We start from the raw sequence: 17,707 nt of genomic DNA on the forward strand, positions 1-17,707 counted from the left end.
GGGTCCCACTTACAGGCTGGTTCTGGACGGATTGATCTCCACTGTGCCATAAGTCTCCAAGGGAGGACATCCTGTTAGCAGGGAAGGAGCCAGCCCAGCATAAGGTTTGAAAGCAGCTGCAACCCATCAAGTTACAGGACAGCATGAGTAATTCTACACCCCCTGGGTCAGAGAAGGGAGAGGGAGGTCAGGTGTAATACCCAAATATTTCTTGTCCAGGACTTTGGACAAGATTTTGGAGTCCTTTGCCCAGGGATACCCTCAGTACAGCCAGGTGGAAGAGGCAAGATTCATCTGGGGTCTGAGGAGGTACACCAGAGGGGACACCAGTGCTCCTTATAGAGACAGTTGTTACCTTTTTAGTCCACATTTTTGTACAGTTTGCTGGGAAGTTTGTCCTCAGGTTTGCAGTTCCTTCGGAATCCCATATATCACTAGACCCCATCCAAGTTTTTAACCCCTAAAAAAAAACAAGCTCAAGGACTGTTTTACTGACTGCGTGGAGATGTGGAAAATGCATGTTGCCTGGTCATGCAGAGCTTGGGGCGGAGGGGGGACCCAATCAAAATTCAGCAGCCCTTAAGGGGGTGAGTATTATACATGTTAGAAGAAAAGTATGGCCAAAGCCTTTTGGCTATACTTCTTTTGTGGGTCACAGGAGTGCACTTACATTTGCTCTCCTGTGACCCAGTATCAGCTGATGGCAGGCTATTGCCCACTATCAGCTGATGTGACAGAGCCGCTCCAGGCACAGGAAGGATCTCCGCAGTATTGTTGGGATCCACTCAGCTGTCTAAGAGCTAGGTCCACCTCTCAGTGAGCGGATGAAACCCAGATCCAGCTGTGCCTGCCCACTCCCCAGCCTGGCGCTCCAATAAGTATTGGAGGAGCAGAGCAGAGATTGGTGACTGAAAGTCACTGATCTCCACTCCAAGGAGACTGAGAACTGAGCAATCAACAGTCATGTTATCCCTCAATTCTCAGTCTTGGAGCCAATGTGGGACAGCTTCAGCAAAGAGGTGAGTATGCACGTTTAGAAAAATAATGTGGACTGTTAAAAAAATCAAGCCCTACATCAAAAAAACACTTACTGGCTTCATGCAATGAAATCATGCATCTATACAAAAAAGTATGAGCTCACATGAATGTGGTGAATCATTGGGTGTACAACAATGGCCTTGGGAGCAGACACAGGGGCATTAGCACCAAAACCCCATCACAGAAAACATACAGGGGGCAGCATAGAGGCACAGAAATCTGAATTTATTTATTACAGGTACTTATACAGGTTCCGGGTGAACGTTCGTCAGACAAAGTGAGTCTTATACACCTTTGACACAAATATACAATGTAAAGCATAAAAAAAACAAACTCACAAAAATACTGTAAATAAACTTACTTTTACAGTTACTTTAAAATGGTGGTATATTTGCGTACCTGTCTTTCTGCTGGGAGTGAGCCACATGGCGTTCTAACGATCAGAACCCGGGACTCCCAATTCCAGGTCATATGATCGCTGTGATAGCTTCTGATTGGCTATCACAGTGATCAGTTACTGTGAAGCCCACCCCCCTTGTTTTTTTTCCTCTCTCTGAATGGAGGAGAGAGATACTATGCATCTCTCTCTCTCTCCTCTCAGAGAGAGAGAAAAAAAACTGTAAAAAATAAATAAAATAAATATTAAAAACTAAAATAAAAAACAAAGAAAAAATACCTAGATCAAGGTTTCATCTAGTTCAGTGCCAGGGTTAGTGTTTAAGTCAAGGTCAGGGTCAAAGGTCAAGGGTCAGGATTTTTTTTAAATTGGTGTCAGTGTTAGTGTGTTTTAGGTAAAAAAAAACAAAAAACAAATGTGCACTATTGTTTCTGGGCTCTACTGTGGGCACAAACAAATAATATACACATATATAGTATCACTGCAATCATAAAGAGCTGGAAAATTTATTTTGGGTTGTTCTCTGGTGGTAGGTTATGGTAGTAATAAGAAACACCGCTAAATTTAAAAAAAAATATTCTTTTTTTACTATTTTGGGCCAGTTTCCTTTGATAATAAAGAGGAAAAAAATTTAGAGGATTTCCATTACCATTCACCAACAAATGAAAGCTCAATTTGTCCTGAAAAAAACAAGGTATAATTTGATAACATTTTTCCCTTTCGGTTCTGGTTTTATCCCCTTGTTAAGTGGTCTTCCCGTTCTACACTTTTTAAAGCTGTATATATTTAGCAGCTGTTATGTAGACAGACATTATACACTATTTAGGGTAACTTGAACTTGTAGTCTTTCACTTCTCTAGATTTCATACTGTGCTGATTGCTGTTGTGTTGTAGAGTTTTGTTGTGGGTGGGGAAAACCAGGTGCCAGACTGTCTGGTGGGGTGGGGCTGAAGGGGGCAGGGATTACTGCCAGGAAGTGCTGTATAAACTGAGTTGTGTTCAATAAAGCATTCATTCGTTAACCCTACACGAAGTTCCGACTCGTGGTTTGGGATATCGGGGAAGGATTGACTTTGAGCTCTAATACCCACCTTGGCAGAGAGCTGGAAGACTTGGCGGAAAAGGGGACCATTGGCTGAGATGCATCGCTCTGCACGAGGAAGCCCAGGTGAAACAGTTCCGCCACAACTGGTGGCAGCAGTGGGATCTATCCCAATTGCGGAGAAAGTCCCAACCACCAACCGGGACCCCATCTTTTTCACGGAGACATCCCTGCTCAGCCAGATGGATGTACAGGACCTCCTGGAGCCAGCTCTCCAAAACCTGCTTGTCGCTCGGGGAGGTATCGCTGGCTCCAAGACCAGAGAGAAACTGTTGGCAGAGATTATGGCTCTGGACCAAGTGGATGTGGACCCCGCTTCACCTGATGCGCACTCCGCTATGCTTGAAGTGAACACCGCTTCACGGAAGGAGTTGGAGGAACAGAGCAGTTCATCGGCCCCTGAAATGCCAGGCCCGCTTAGCACCATATGCAGACCCGTATAAAATTTGGATTTACAACAAGAGGTGGAGTGGCGTTTCAATCTGTTTGGCAGCGCTCCCACCCCTGAACAGATTTCCAAGGCCCTAGACGATGCCACCCAATTGCGGCTTAGTCACTCCCGGTCATCAACCGAGGGCTTGGTCTGGTAGGGGATTACATCCCACTTCTCCAGACTGCAACCGGACCAAAGAAAATTCCCTACGCTGCTTTTAAAACTTTCTCGGAGGCGGATGGGGACATTGACAGCTTTCTTCAGGACTTTGAATGGTTGTGCACCATCCATGGTGTGGCAGCCCAAGACCGGGTCCCCATTTTGAGCAGCAAGCTAACCGGTCAGGCTGCAGACGCGTTCAGGACTATACGCGTTCAGGACCCGACAGCTACTGCTTGGATTACGATTATGTTAAGGAACACTTGCTGGCCCGCTATGCTCTCACCCCAGAGACATACTGCTTAAAGTTCTGGGCACTCAAAAAGAAACCCCAGGACACCTTCACTGAATGAGGACATCAGTTACAACCCGCTGCCCACAGCTGGGTCCAAGGGTGTCAGATCACCAATCTGGAGGAACTGGTGCAACTGCTGTTACTGGAGCAGTTTTACAATGGACTGATGTTAGACATTGGGTCCAGGACAGACACCCCCTAACCTTAGCCAACGCTGGGCAGATGAATACCTGGACAACAGGAGGCTAACCGAGCCCGCCATTCTCCCTGCACCTCGTCCACAACCAGTGGTGCCCACTCCGGTCACCCGAGAATGCCTCAGACTACCCACCTTCCGACCCAAAGCGGTCTGGCCCACGCTGTTATGGCTGCAATCAAACAGGGCACATCCGCATTCATTGCCTCCAGAATCCACCAAGGCCCCAGACCAGCCAACCCCCTCAGGACACTTCCAACCAACCCACCACTCCCTATGGCCGAGCCTCTGCCTACTCCCTACAGGACCACCCCAGTGACACCGCCTCTTCATGGAGGAATTTTACAAGTATGAAGACATCAGGGTCTTTCACGAGGCTAACCCTCTCCAGGCTGCCACTGGACAATCGCCAACATCACCAATAGGTTGTCCATGTTGACAGCCATCGGGACCAAGGATAACGGGACACTGGGGCCACACTCACCCTAGTTCAACCCCAACTGGTACCAGACTGGTCCAAGATGGGGTGGTCTGTGGCCATACAGGTAGCAGGAGGCCATGTCTACCGGATTCCTACCACAAGGGTTCATCTGGACTAGGGGGCTGGGGCCAGGGACGTTGAAATTGGAGTAATGCAGAACCTGCCGGCTGAGGTTCTCCTTGGAAATGATCTGGGAGTCCTGGTCTCCATTTTTTGCACAGAGACCCCTGCCAAAGCTCATCTGGTCACCACTCACCACCAGACTAGAGAGCACGCTGCCACTCCACCTGTCGAGGCTCCAGTAAGAGTCGAATACCCACCCCCTGCTGAGCTTGTCCCTACCCTGACCTGGGATTCCCCCTCTGATTTCACTAAAGAAACAGCCAGTGACTGGACCTTAGAGACCTATAGACGGAGGGCTGGGAGTGATCCTGGGGGATTGGGAGATGTGAGGTATGAGCGGGACCAAGGCAAGTTGTACAGAGTCCACGGGGGAGCGGGGGTGGGCTTGCCCAAATACCTCACCGGCAGATGGTAGTACCGAGGAAGTATCGGCGTGCTCTCCTCCAGATTGTGCATGATATTCCCCTTGCTGGGCATTTGGGCGACTGATGGAACCTGCATCGCTTAACCCAAGAGTTTCTTCTGGCCAGGAGTATCGGGGGACATTCGGGACTACTGTTGGTCTTGTGAGGTCTGCCAGAAGGTAGAGAAGCAGGGAGACAGGCCCAGGGCCACTCTGAGGCCCCTACCCATAGTCGGGGAACCTTTTAGCCATATCGCCGTGGATCTAGTGGGGCCACTGAAATGGCCTAGTCCCGCGGGCAAGAAGTATATCTTGACCATTGTCGACTACGCCACCCGGTATCCGGAGACCGTAGCGCTGAGAGATGTGCAGGCAGAAACAGTTGCTCAAGCCCTGCTGCAGATCTTTACTTGGGTAGGATTTCCTTGGGAGATCCTGACCGACCAAGGCACGCAGTTTACAAGCTTACAGAACAACTTTGGAAGTTGTGTGGGATCAGACCGCTGTACAGCTCACCCTACCACCCCCAGACCAATGGGCTCTGCAAACGGTTTAACAGTACGCTGAAACAGCTCTTTAGAACATTCACCATGTCCCATAAGGACTGGGAGCAGCATCTCCCACACCTCCTGTTCGTCTATCAAGAGGTACCACAGGAGTCCACTGGGTTCTCTCCCATCGAGCTGCTGTACGGCCGGAGGGTTCGGGGACCCCTGGATCTCCTAAGCAAACACTGGGAGGGAGCAGTGGCCAAGGAGGGGACCTCAGTAGTGGCCTATGTGCTGGAGCTCAGAGAGAGGCTACAACGGTTGATGACCCTATTACGAGACAACCTTGAGGCAGTCCAGAACCGACAAACGGTGGTACGTCCGGTCTGCCCGAGACTAAATATTTCACTTAGGACAGAAATTGTTGGCTTTGAAACCAGTCAGGCATGACACCAAGTGGTGGAGCAACTCTGATACCATGTACATTGTAGCTCGCTGTTCCAATGGAAGGATCCGGCGAACCTTCCATGTGAATATGCTGAAACCGTTCATCAAACGACAAGAGGAGAATGTAGCTGCTATTTGCGCTCCAGCTACTGATGACTCAGAAACGCTTCTTCTGCCAGGCGACAGACAGTCCCAGCTGAGTGTAGAGGACATAGATATCAGCATATGGCTGCCTCCCGAGGCCCAGGAACAGGCCTGACAACTGCTCCAAGAGTGCCGAGGGCTGTTCTTGTCTCTGCTTGGGTACACCACTACAACTGCCCACTGGGTAGACATACAGGGTCAGGCTCCCCTGAAGCAGGCAGCCTACCGAGTGCCCAAGTCCACCAGAGAAGGGATGAGGAGAGAGATTAAGGAAGTGTTGGATTTAGGTGTGATAGAACCCTCTGACAGTACCTGGGCCCCCCCTGGTGGTCATGGTAACCAATAAGGACAGAACTGTCCAGTTCTGTGTGGACTCAATGACCGGACCTTGACCGAGGTATAACCCATGCCCCGGATAGACGAGCTGCTGGACTGGATGGCTAGAGGTAATTTCTTTACCACCATCGATCTCTGCAAAAGGGTACTGGCAGATTCTGCTGGATGTGGACGCGGTACCAAAGTCGGCATTCATCATCCTGTTTGGCTTGTACCAGTCCCGGGTAATGCCGTTTGGCATGAAGAACACCCCGGCTACCTTTCAGAGAATGGTAGATAAGATACTGGATGGGCTGCAGGATGACTTCTGCACCTATCTAGACGATATAGCTATCTACAGTGATAGTTGGGAGGATCACCTCTGACACCTCAAGGAAGTGCTTGATCGCAACGGGCAAGCAGGGCTGACCATCTGGCCTGACAAATGCCATGTTGGGGTGTCTAAGGTCGAGTATCTAGGACATCGGGTAGGATGTGGGAAGCAACGACCGGCACCGGCAAAGGTGGAAGCAGTAGCAAATTGGCCCACTCCCCAAACCAAGACCCGGGTCCTTGCATTCCTAGGCACTGCAGGGTAATAACGTAAATTCATCCCCAACTACAGCGCCATTGCTAAACCCCTAACAGATCTGACCTAGAAGAATCTGCCCCGACATGTTGTGTGGTCCCCAGAGTGTGAAACGGCTTTTCAAAAGCTTACACATGACCTGATGCATGCTCCCATTTTGGCTGCTCCTGACCCTTCTAATCGGTTTTGCGTTCACACACATGCCTCCACCTTTGGATTGGGTGCTGTTCTGAGCCAAATTGGGGATGATGGGAACGACCATCCAGTGGCCTAACTAAGTAGAAAGTTGTTACCCTGGGAGGTGGCCTACGCTGTTGTGGAGAAAGTGCATTGCCTTGGTATGGGCCCTCAGATTTCAGCCCTACCTGTACGGGCGCTCCTTCACCGCACTCACTGATCACAACCCCCTGATATGGCTAAACTGGGTCTCCGGTCATCTGCTGCAGTGGAGCTTGGCCCTTCAACCGTATAACAAAAACTTTACCATCCAGTACCGACCAGGGAAGCAAAAGGCCAATGCGCATAGGTTGTCCCAGCAAACTGAGTTGGTGAAGTAACCTTCTGAACCGACCAGCCCCATGTGGACCCGTTTGAAGGTCTCGCTGGATGTTACGTAATGGGGGAGCCTTGTGACAAACCATCCCTTTGTGATAACATTTTGCCCTTTCTGTTCCGGTTTTATTCCCTTGATAAGTGGTCTTTCCGTTCTACCCTTTTTAAAGCTGTATATGTTTAGCAGCTGTTATGTAGACAGGCATTCTACACTGTTTGTTTATGGTAATGTGAACTTGTAGTCTTTCACTTCTCTAGATTTCATACTGTGCTCATTACTGTTATGTTATAGAGTTTTGTTGTGGGTGGGGAAAACCAGGTGCCAGACTGGTGGGGGTGGGGCTGAAGGGGGCAGGGATTACTGCCAGGAAGTGCTGTATAAACTGAGCTGTGTTCAATAAAGCATTCATTCATCATACACAAAGTTCCGACTCGTGGTTTGGGATATCAGGGAAGGATTGACTTTGAGCTCTAATACCCGCCTTGGCAGAGAGCTGGAAGACTGGCCGGAAAAAGGGGACCATTGGTTGAGACACATAGCTCCGCACAAGGAAGCCCAGGCGGAACAGTTCCGCCACATACGGTTTTACTTACACATGGCAAGGTTGTAAAATTTTACCTAGACTTTAAGATTTGTTTTACCATTAGGCATGAAGGGGTTAAAATGGTGGTACAGTACAGTACCACAACTGGCATACAGGGGATTGCATGGAGTGAACTGACAAGAAAAGAGTTACTAACTGGAGGGAGGGTAGGTGGAAGATGGTGGAGCTGAAGGATCCTCAGCAATAGGAGATGGACGGCAAGATGGAATTTGGCCCACACCTTATGTTGATAGAGCTGAAAGATAATCAACAATAGGAGATGGAGGGCAAAATGGAATTTGGCCCATACCTGATGTTGATGACACAGGTTTTTGATGGATTCAATTCTGTCTACCCTCTGGAAAAATGATCCAGTGATGTCTGAGTAGTAGCTCTTTTTTTTCTCATCATAGATGACTCTGTAGCACTGGATGGCATTCTGAATGGCTGCTGCAACCTTTGTGTATCATTCTATGTTGGGGTTCTGCGCTTTAAAAACATTGCCTCTTCAAGTAAAGAAAATCCCCTTGCCATTTCCTGTGTTGTGAATCTCTTTGATTCTTCAATTACATCTTCCTCTTGGTACTCTGTCTTTTTTGCTGGGCCTCTAATTCCATCAGGTCCTCATTAGTAAGCTTCTCATGTTGCACAGCAAGGAGATCAATGAAGTTGTCCTCCTGCAGATCTAGCTCCAGCTTCATCACTAAGTTGTTGAAGACCTCTTTGGACTCCTTACCCATCTTCTTAAGTCCATGAACTTCATGAACAAACTGCAGGCAAAGGTCCTTCCAAACCCCATTCATGGTGACAGCCGAAACCTCATGCCAAGCAAAGTTGATGTTTTTTATGGCCTTGTAGAGGTTATAGTCCTTCCAAAATTGTTGCAAGGTTGTTCCTATTTCATCAATTGCCTTCACTGCCTGAAGAAAAATGTAACGTAAATGTTATTTCTTGAAAGTCGCAATAATTCCATGGTCCATAGGTTGGATGAGCGCCATAGTATTCAGTGGCAGATGCACTACTTTGACATTGGGATGAAAGTTATCCATGAATTAGGGGTGACCTGGTGCACTGTCAAGCAGCAAAAGAATGTTGAATGGGATATCTTTCTCCAAACAATATTTCTCTATCTCTAGGATAAAGTGGTGGAAAAACCAGTCTTGGACAATGGCCTGTGCAACCCAAGCTTTTGAGTTACTCTTCCACACAACAGGTAGAGAGCCCTTGGCAATATTTTTGAGGGCTCTTGGGTTCTCTGAATGGTAAACTAAGAGAGGTTTTAGTTTCATATCGCCAGAAGCATTGCTACCAAACAACAGAGTAAGTCTGTCCTTTGCTGCATTGAAGCACCTTTTCCTCTTTACTGATGTAACTTCATTCTGGCATCCTCTTCCAGTACAGTCCTATCTCATTGCCATTAAAAACCTGTTGGGGTAAATAAGCACCTTCATCAATAATTTCTCTAAGTGTTGCTGGAAATTCTTGGGCAGCTATGGTATCTGCTATGCCATCTCACCCTTACCACTTACTTTTACATTGTGAAGGTTGGCTCTAGCCTTAAATCTGCTAAACCGTTCACCCAGTTTTTTCACTTTTTAACACCTTCCCGCCTGGCCGACAGCAGACTGATGGCCGGGCAGGACACTCGCCATCGTGACTGGGCGTCATATGATGTCCTGTCAAAACGAGCCTCTCACGTGGCCGTGGAGCGGCCGATGACATATCACTACATCAGCCCATTGCCAGTGTCAAGTGACCGCTGTGACTAATATCAGCAGACCACATTTCAATTGTATACAATGGATGGATTCCTGTCATGTGATCCATTGTATAATTATGTTGTTAGCTATGATTGGTCAAGGCAGTCACATGATACATACAGGGCCAATCACAGCCCATCTGTATCATGTGATCAGCTTTGCCCAATCACAGCTAAACACAAAAGACTGAATGAATCAGTTTCATTCAGTAACAATGTGTCACGTACCTGGTTGCGGAGCCTGACGTGGAGAGAAGGAGTCCTCTTACGACTCCTGCTTGGAGCCCCTGATAGTGGGAACAGAGGGCACAGAGCCAGGAGTGGCACGAGTGCTGGGTGGATCTGGAGCTGGCGGCAGGTAGCTGAAGACCCAGGAGATCTAGATGCAGGCCAGGTACGGATGCAGGAACGTAGGTGCAGCAGCAGACAGGTATGGCGGAAATCAGGATACAGACTGGGACTGGACACCGGAGCTTGGATGCAGTAGCAGGCAGGTATGGTGGTGACCAGGATGCAGGCCAGGTGCAGAACTGTGGGTGCAGCGGCAAGTAAGTATGGCAGCCATCAGGATGTAAGCCAGGTACATGTGCAGGTAAGTAGATGCAGCAGAGTCAGACAAGCTGGATCAGTATTAAGCGGGCAGATCAAGTACAAAGGAGCTGGCAAGCGGATGGTCAGGGATAGGCGGAGTTCTTTCTTAGTCAGGCAAATCAGAATACAGGCAACAGGATCAGGTAATATGTGCAGGAACGTTGTAGACCAGAAGGCATTGATTGTACTGTATTGCAGGTTTAAATAACCCACCTGTAGCAATTGTGCATACAGTGATGGACGCGGTCACCCAACTTGCTAAGGATCCTCCATCTTGTATCTCTCTCCTCAAAATCCCCTTTCCCTCTCTGTTGAGTGACACTTGGTCCCTGGATGCGGAGTTCAAAAAGGCATCAAGGCCCAGCGGGAGAGCTCATGGTTATAAACCCCAATTATCCTGGCCCCCGTATGTCTGCGAGACTCTTGCTGGAAAAGGATCATAAAGCCATAAACCAAGCCCTTCACTAAGCTTCAAAGACATTCCAGATAAACCGTAAAATGGACTCACATTTAAAAATCCCCTTTTCCCCTATGATTTCATTTCTTGGAATATGAAAGACTTACATAAAAACCAGGCATATATTCAGATGGGTCACTTTAATACAAGTCGCCTGATTACACCCCCTAGCTGACATCTACAGGAGAGCAGAAAATGATATCTCCTTAACCGTCTCAGCAGGTATGTCCTATCTCATATCTAGACGTTATTCTGCATATTAATCTACTCGTGGATAGAAAGTTATTGCCCTGGTATCAACTTGCGTTTGGTTCTAGCTGGGGTCTCCGCCCAACACCCTCCCCAAATGAGGCGATTGGTTCTCTGCTTCAGGGAGACACCCTGCTGAGTCCCTAGAAAAGCTGTTATGCTTGGAGCAGAAAGTCAAGCTAAGAAAAGCTGAGTTGAGTTGAAGTTCAAGAAGCTCCCTTTTACCATCGGAACTAACTTTGGGAGATAAGGCCCTTTTGCTCAGAAAACTTGATCTGCTTAACCCAGGACTTTTGGCAAGTACTTTATCTAAACTTCTGTTATCTCTTTGCTGTGATATTGCTCTCTGTGTATATGTATATATATACATATACACACACACACACACACACACACACACACACACATATATATATATATATATATATATATATGTGTGTGTGTGTGTGTGTGTGTGTGTGTGTGTGTGTGTGTGTGTGTGTATATATATATATATATATATATATATATATATACACACACATACACATACATATACACATACACACAAACACACACACACATATATAGGCTACATCTTTTTCTGTAAATATTTTCATTGCACCCTTTTGACCTTTTAGTAATAAATCTTACTTTCTGAAAGTGTTGAACTGTTTCCAAAGCTCTTTAATGCAAACTAAGAACCCCTGTCTCTGAAGAGCGCTACTGTGCATGTTTAAACCGTGCCTGCGGTGACAGTTTGAGGGGCAGGTTAACCTTAGATTGACCAGGTCCCCTTTCCTCTGTTGAAGAACTTCTTATTATCCAGCTGGGTTTTTGAAATTGTTTCCTGTAGCATCTTATTATTTTTCTGGAGAAATTCAAAGGTATCCTGGACTGCTGGGATTGCTGATTCGGGTACTAGATTGGAAATGAATGCAGGGTGAAATCCATAGTTTGAGAAGAAGGGAGACTGTCTTGTGGCCAAGTGTTTTGGATTATTGTAGGCAAATTCCGCCAAGGGTAAAAGTGATACCCAATCATCTTGAGAGGAAGATGTGAAATATCGAATATACTGCTCATATGTCTGGTTGGTTCTCTCTGTCTGGCCGTTAGTCTGAGGGTGATAGGCAGAAAAGAGTGAGAGTCCCACTTTCAACTTCTCACAAAAGGCTTTCCAAAATTTCGAGGTGAATTGCACCCCTCGATCCGAAATGATGTTCCCTGGAACACCATGGAGCCTCACCACCTCTTTTATAAAGACTTGGGCTGTTTCTGCTGCAGATGGTACTCCTTTCATGGCAATAAAGTGGGCCATCTTGGAAAACCGATCCATTATAACGAAGATAGCTGAACATCTTTCTGATGGTGGCAGCTCTACAATGAAAGGACAGTCAGGAACTGGTAGAGGCCTCAATAATCCCCAGATCTTGCTCCTGTTACCCTTGTTCCATATACATGTGGGACAGGAGTTTACATAGGCCTTGCAATCCTTCTCCCACTCAGGCCACCAGAACAGATGCTGTACTAAATCTAGGGTCTTGTGGACCCCAAAATGTCCTGCCAGTGGATGGTCATGGCATAACCCTAAAACTGCCAGTCGGGTAGTTTCTGGTGCAAAGATTCTGTTTCCTGACCATAGTAACCCTTCTCTGGAGGACAGGGTTGTTCCTGGAGGGGTTGGAGCCCGAAAAGATGCCTGCTGGATCTGTGAAAAAAGTTCTGGTTGTAATAGGCAGAAGTTACCTGTTGAGAGCACTGTATCAGGGGCAGGAGGATTCTTCGGGTCATCAAACATCCTAGACAGGGCATCAGATTTGACGTTCTTAGAGCCTGGCTTATAGGTGATGTGGAAGCTGAATCTGGAAAAGAAGAGTGCCCACCTGGCTTGTCGGGGTTTTAGATGTTTTGCTGTCTTCAGGTACTCCAGATTCTTGTGATTGGTGTAGATTAGAATGGGATGTGCTGCTCCCGCTAACAGGTACCTCCATTCCTCCAAAGCCGATTTGATGGCCAGTAATTCTCGGTCCCTTACATCGTAATTCCTCTCCGCCGGGGATAATTTTCTGGAAAAGAAAGCAACAGGGTGAAGCAGGAGTTTCAGACCTTCCGTTGCGATAGAACAGCCCCAACAGCACTCTCCGAGGCATCTACTTCTACCACAAAGGGTAGTGCTGGATCCGGGTGGCTTAATTTGGGTGCTGAGGTAGAGTCCTTTCAATGAATCAAAAGCATTTTGGGCTGCCGGAGTCCAACTGAATCGGACTCCCTGTTTGGGTGACTGATCAGAGTAATGATGTCTGAGAATCCCTTGATGAACCTCCTGTAAAAATTGACGAAGCCTATGAAGCGCTGTACTCCTTTTTATCAGATGGTGCAGGCCAGTCTAGAATGGCAGAAACTTTCCGGGGGTCCATTTTGAAGCCTTCAGTGGATATAATTACTGTAGTCCTAGGAACTGGATACTCTGACGCTCAAATTCACATTTGTCTAGTTTAGCGTAGAGTCTGTGTAGTCGGAGGCGACCAAGGACCTTCTGCACATGCCCTTGGTGAAGCTCGATGGATGTAGAAAATATTAGGATGTCATCGAGATACACAATCACGAATATATCTAGGAAATCCCTGAAGATGTCATTCACTAGATGCTGGAAGGTTGCGGGAGCATTGCACAGTCTGAAGGGCATAACTAAATATTCATAGTGCCCAAACCTGGTACGGAAGGTTGTCTTCCACTTATCTCCTTCTCTGATCCTTACAAGATTGTAGGCCCCTCTCAAGTTCAATTTAGTGAACACAGTTGCAGATCTGAGCCTCTGGCAGAGTTCTGGGTCTAGTGGCAGAGGATATCTATTCTTCACCGTGATATTGTTTAATTCCCAGTAGTCCACACATGGACGGAGGGAGTGATCCTTCTTTTCTACAAAGAAGATTCCTGCCCCTGCTGGCGAGGTAGAAGAGCGGATGAACACCTTTTTGAGATTATCCTCAATGTAATCCTTTAATGCCTCCAACTCACGTTCTGATAGCGGAAAGATTCGACCAAAAGGAATCTCAGCTCCAGGTAGAAGTCCGATTGGGCAGTCGTAGGGCCTGTGAGATGGAAGACTGTCTTCACCACGTTTACTGAAGACATCTAAGAAGTTGTGGTATGCTGCTGGAACCATTTGGCCTACTTCAGTATCACTTTCTATCCACAAAAGGGGCCCGGATGGGGCAGGACCTTGGGGAAAGCAGTGCTCATGGCAATAGGCTGACTGAAAATCCACTTCACCAGATACCCAGTTTACACTGGGGTTGTGGGCCTGCAACCAAGGGATCCCCAAGATGACTGGAAACAGTGGTGATGCAATAACATCCAGGCATAGTTCCTTGTGACCAGGTGGAGATATCACAGGGAGTGGGATCGTTTCCTGTGTGACTGCCCCAGATTTGATGTTAGATCCGCTGTCCAGGTATACTGTCAGTCTCTGAGTTTTAGTTCTTTAGGGTATCTGGTGTTGCTGAGCGAAGATTGCATTGATAAAGCAACTGCAGGTCCCAGAATCAAGGATAGCGGGTACTGGCAAGGTTCTTCCTGAAAGCTGGAATAAGACGGAGATGGTGAGATGAGCAGAATTGACAGCGGGTATTTTAGCAGGCAGGGTGGTCAGAGACTTATGCGATTTTGCAGGGCAGTTCCGTACATATTGGCCGGGTTCTCCACAATAGAGGCATAGGTTGCTCTGTCGGCGGCGTTGCCGTTCCTCCGGAGTGAGTGTGGTTCGTAGCAACAATATTTTTATGGGCTCAGATCCATCAGAATTGGGTGCGGCAGGGCTAGTTGATGCCGTTTGGCATCTGCCATCTCCAGCAAATGGTTGGCCCATGTTGGTGGTTCGCCCTGGAGAAGTGAGATCACAAATCCCACCTTGGTTGCCTCTAGGGAAAAGGTGCGGGGTTGCAATACAAAATACAGTTCACATGCGTTGCGGAAGACCCTAAATTTGTGGCCGTCGCCAGAAAATCTCTTGGGCGTAGGTACCCTAGGCTCAGAGGGCAACATCACCAAAGTAGGGCTCGCCATGGCTCCTGGAGCGACAGTTGGAGAGGTTGTCGCTGTGGTGCTAGCAGAGGATGCAGGTGGAGATAGGGCCTGGAAACGGTCCTCCAGACGGTTGTACCCCTCTTGCAGGCCCTTTACGGCTTGCGTCAGTGCCGCAATGTGCTGGCAGATTTCATTCCAGAGGAGAGGCCCCTCTCTCAGGCTCCGACATGGCCTTATGGTACTGTCACATACGTGGTTGGGGAGCCTGACGTGGAGAGGAGTCCTCTTACAACTCCCGCTTGGAGCCCCTGATAGTGGGAACAGAGGGCGCAGAGCCAGGAGTGGCACGAGTGCTGGGTGGATCTGGAGCTGGCGGCAGGTAGCTGAAGACCCAGGAGATCCAGATGCAGGCCAGGTGCGGATGCAGGAAAGTAGGTGCAGCGGCAGGCAGGTATGGCGGCAATCAGGATGCAGACTGGGACTGGACACCGGAGTGTGGATGCAGTAGCAGGCAGGTATGGCGGTGACCAGAATGCAGGCCAGGTGCAGGACTGTGGGTGAAGTGGCAGGTAAGTATGGCAGCCGTCAGGATGTAAGCCAGGTACAGGTAAGTAGATGCAGAGTCAGACAAGCCGGGTCAGTATTAAGCGGGCAGATCAAGTACAAAGGAGCAAGCAAGCGGATGGTCAGGTATAGCCGAGGTCGGTGCAGGCGGAGTTCTTTCTTAGTCAGGCAAATCAGAATACAGGTAACAGGATCAGGTAATATGTGCAGAACGTTGTAGACCAGAAGGCATTGACTGTACTGTATTGCAGGTTTAAATAGCCCGCCTAGCGGTGACGTGAACTCTACTGCGCATGCGCGCACTTCCACGCTTCTGTGCATGCGCGCCCACACGCTCCCACGCATGCGCACTCACACCACCGCTATCTGAAGGGACCTGTCGCCGTTGCATGGCTGCACGGTGACAGGGTCCCTTACACAATGATTGCAAAATATCAATGAAATACATTGGTATTAGCAATCAATGTGTTAAAAAAAAAATCCTGATCAGTTGCTCAGAGTAGTTCAATGTTACTATGGTAATATTGTATTGCTTTGGTCACAGTGTGCTGAAAAATAAAATAGTAAAAAAAAGAAAAAATTTAAAAAAGTAAAAAAATAGAAACATTTGAAAAACAAAATACAAAAAAAAATACATTATTATATTGAGTGTGGAACATAGATTGAGTGGAGATAATTCACCTTTATGTTGGTGTGGATGTGGAGGTAGAGGCACAATATATCACATATGGTGGGAGTGTTCTAAAATACAAGAGTATTGGGGGAAAATGGTAAGCTTGATTCAGATAATTACAGAGGTTGATATTCTAGTAGACCCAGAGATTTGCCTTTTTCATATTACTAAGCTTTCAGTTAAAAAATACAAAGAATCTGGTTTATTGTACTATTTGAATGCAGCAAAGGGACTGATACCCAAGTATTGGAGGAGACAGGAGGTGCCCAAAATAAAAGAATGGGTGGATAGGGTGGATCAAATATGTAAATTGGAGGAACTTTATCACTTGAAAGAAGATGAGGTGGAGAGTCACCATACAAGATGGAACAAATGTGAGGAATTCAAAAAGTCAAGGCTAGCCTTAGAGGTTATGGAGGATTAACATAAAATAATATGGAAACATATTTTGTTCTTCTTGTATAGGGATTATGATCTCCAGAAATGAACAGGAAAATGCAGAGCAGAAGGGGTCAGGGATTAGATGGATGGTGAATAGGTAGGGGGGGAGGGAAAGGGATGAAATGATAAATGTTTTGATAATAAGCTAAGGTTTTAATGAATATGTTTGTACAACTTGTTTATCTGAAAAATTAATAAACATTTAAATTAAAAAAAATTATTTTCACCAAAGAAATGTAGCAGAATACATTTTGACCTAAATTTTTGAAGAAATGTTATTTATTTGCAAAATTTTATAACAGAAAGAAAAGTGCGTTTTTTCTTCAAAAGTTTCAGGTGTTTTTTGTTTTATTTAGCAAAAAATAAAAGCTCAGTGGTGATTAAATACCACCAAAAGAAAGCTCTATTTGTGTGAAAAAAATGATAAAAATGTCATATGGGTACAGCGTTGCATGACCGCACAATTGTCAAAGTGTGACAGCTGAAAGCTGAAAATTTACCTGGGCATGAAGGGGGTATGCGTGTCCGGTATTGAAGTAGTTAAACAGGCTTTCAGCTTTTTCTTGAATAAGCATTAAGCTGAGCGGGACTAGACGCTGATCCTGCAATCACACAGTAAAAAGTTTCTCCATCTCCTCTATCACTTTACCACACTTTGACATTATTGTTGACTTCATTGGCAGAGCAGACTTCACATTTTCCATGATCTTGGCCTTGTTCTTTAGAATTGTGCCAGTGGTTGAACGATTCATGTTATAAGAACGAGCGACATCTACCATCTTTTCGCTTTGGTCCAATCTCTCAATTATTTTCACTTTTGTTTCCATGGTTATTGCATTGCGCTTCCTAGCAGTCCCCTCCACATCACCACTGCTTTTCCTCTTGTTTTCAGACATACTGGGCTCGGATTGAGCAGTGTACACTATCATACTGTACAGTAAGCACACAGCAGCACAACTGTGACAATGTCCAGCAGACATGTGAGCTACTTGATTTGTCCACATTTACGAATGTTCATAATGCGAGGTCCATTTGTATCTCTGAATGTTCGCAACTCGAATGTTCTTAAGTCGGGGACATAATGTATGTGTATAAATAAATTATATATATATATAAGATATATTAAATAAACATCAGTCCCTGACCCTCAAGGAACGTACGATCTGAGGTCCCCAACTCACATTCATAGATACACATACTGGGGCCAATTTAGACAGGAGCC

This window comes from Staurois parvus, unplaced genomic scaffold (genome assembly GCF_062004578.1).
Source record: "Staurois parvus isolate SC_StPar_1 unplaced genomic scaffold, SC_StPar_1.0 ptg000194l, whole genome shotgun sequence".
Classification (NCBI taxonomy): domain Eukaryota; kingdom Metazoa; phylum Chordata; class Amphibia; order Anura; family Ranidae; genus Staurois; species Staurois parvus.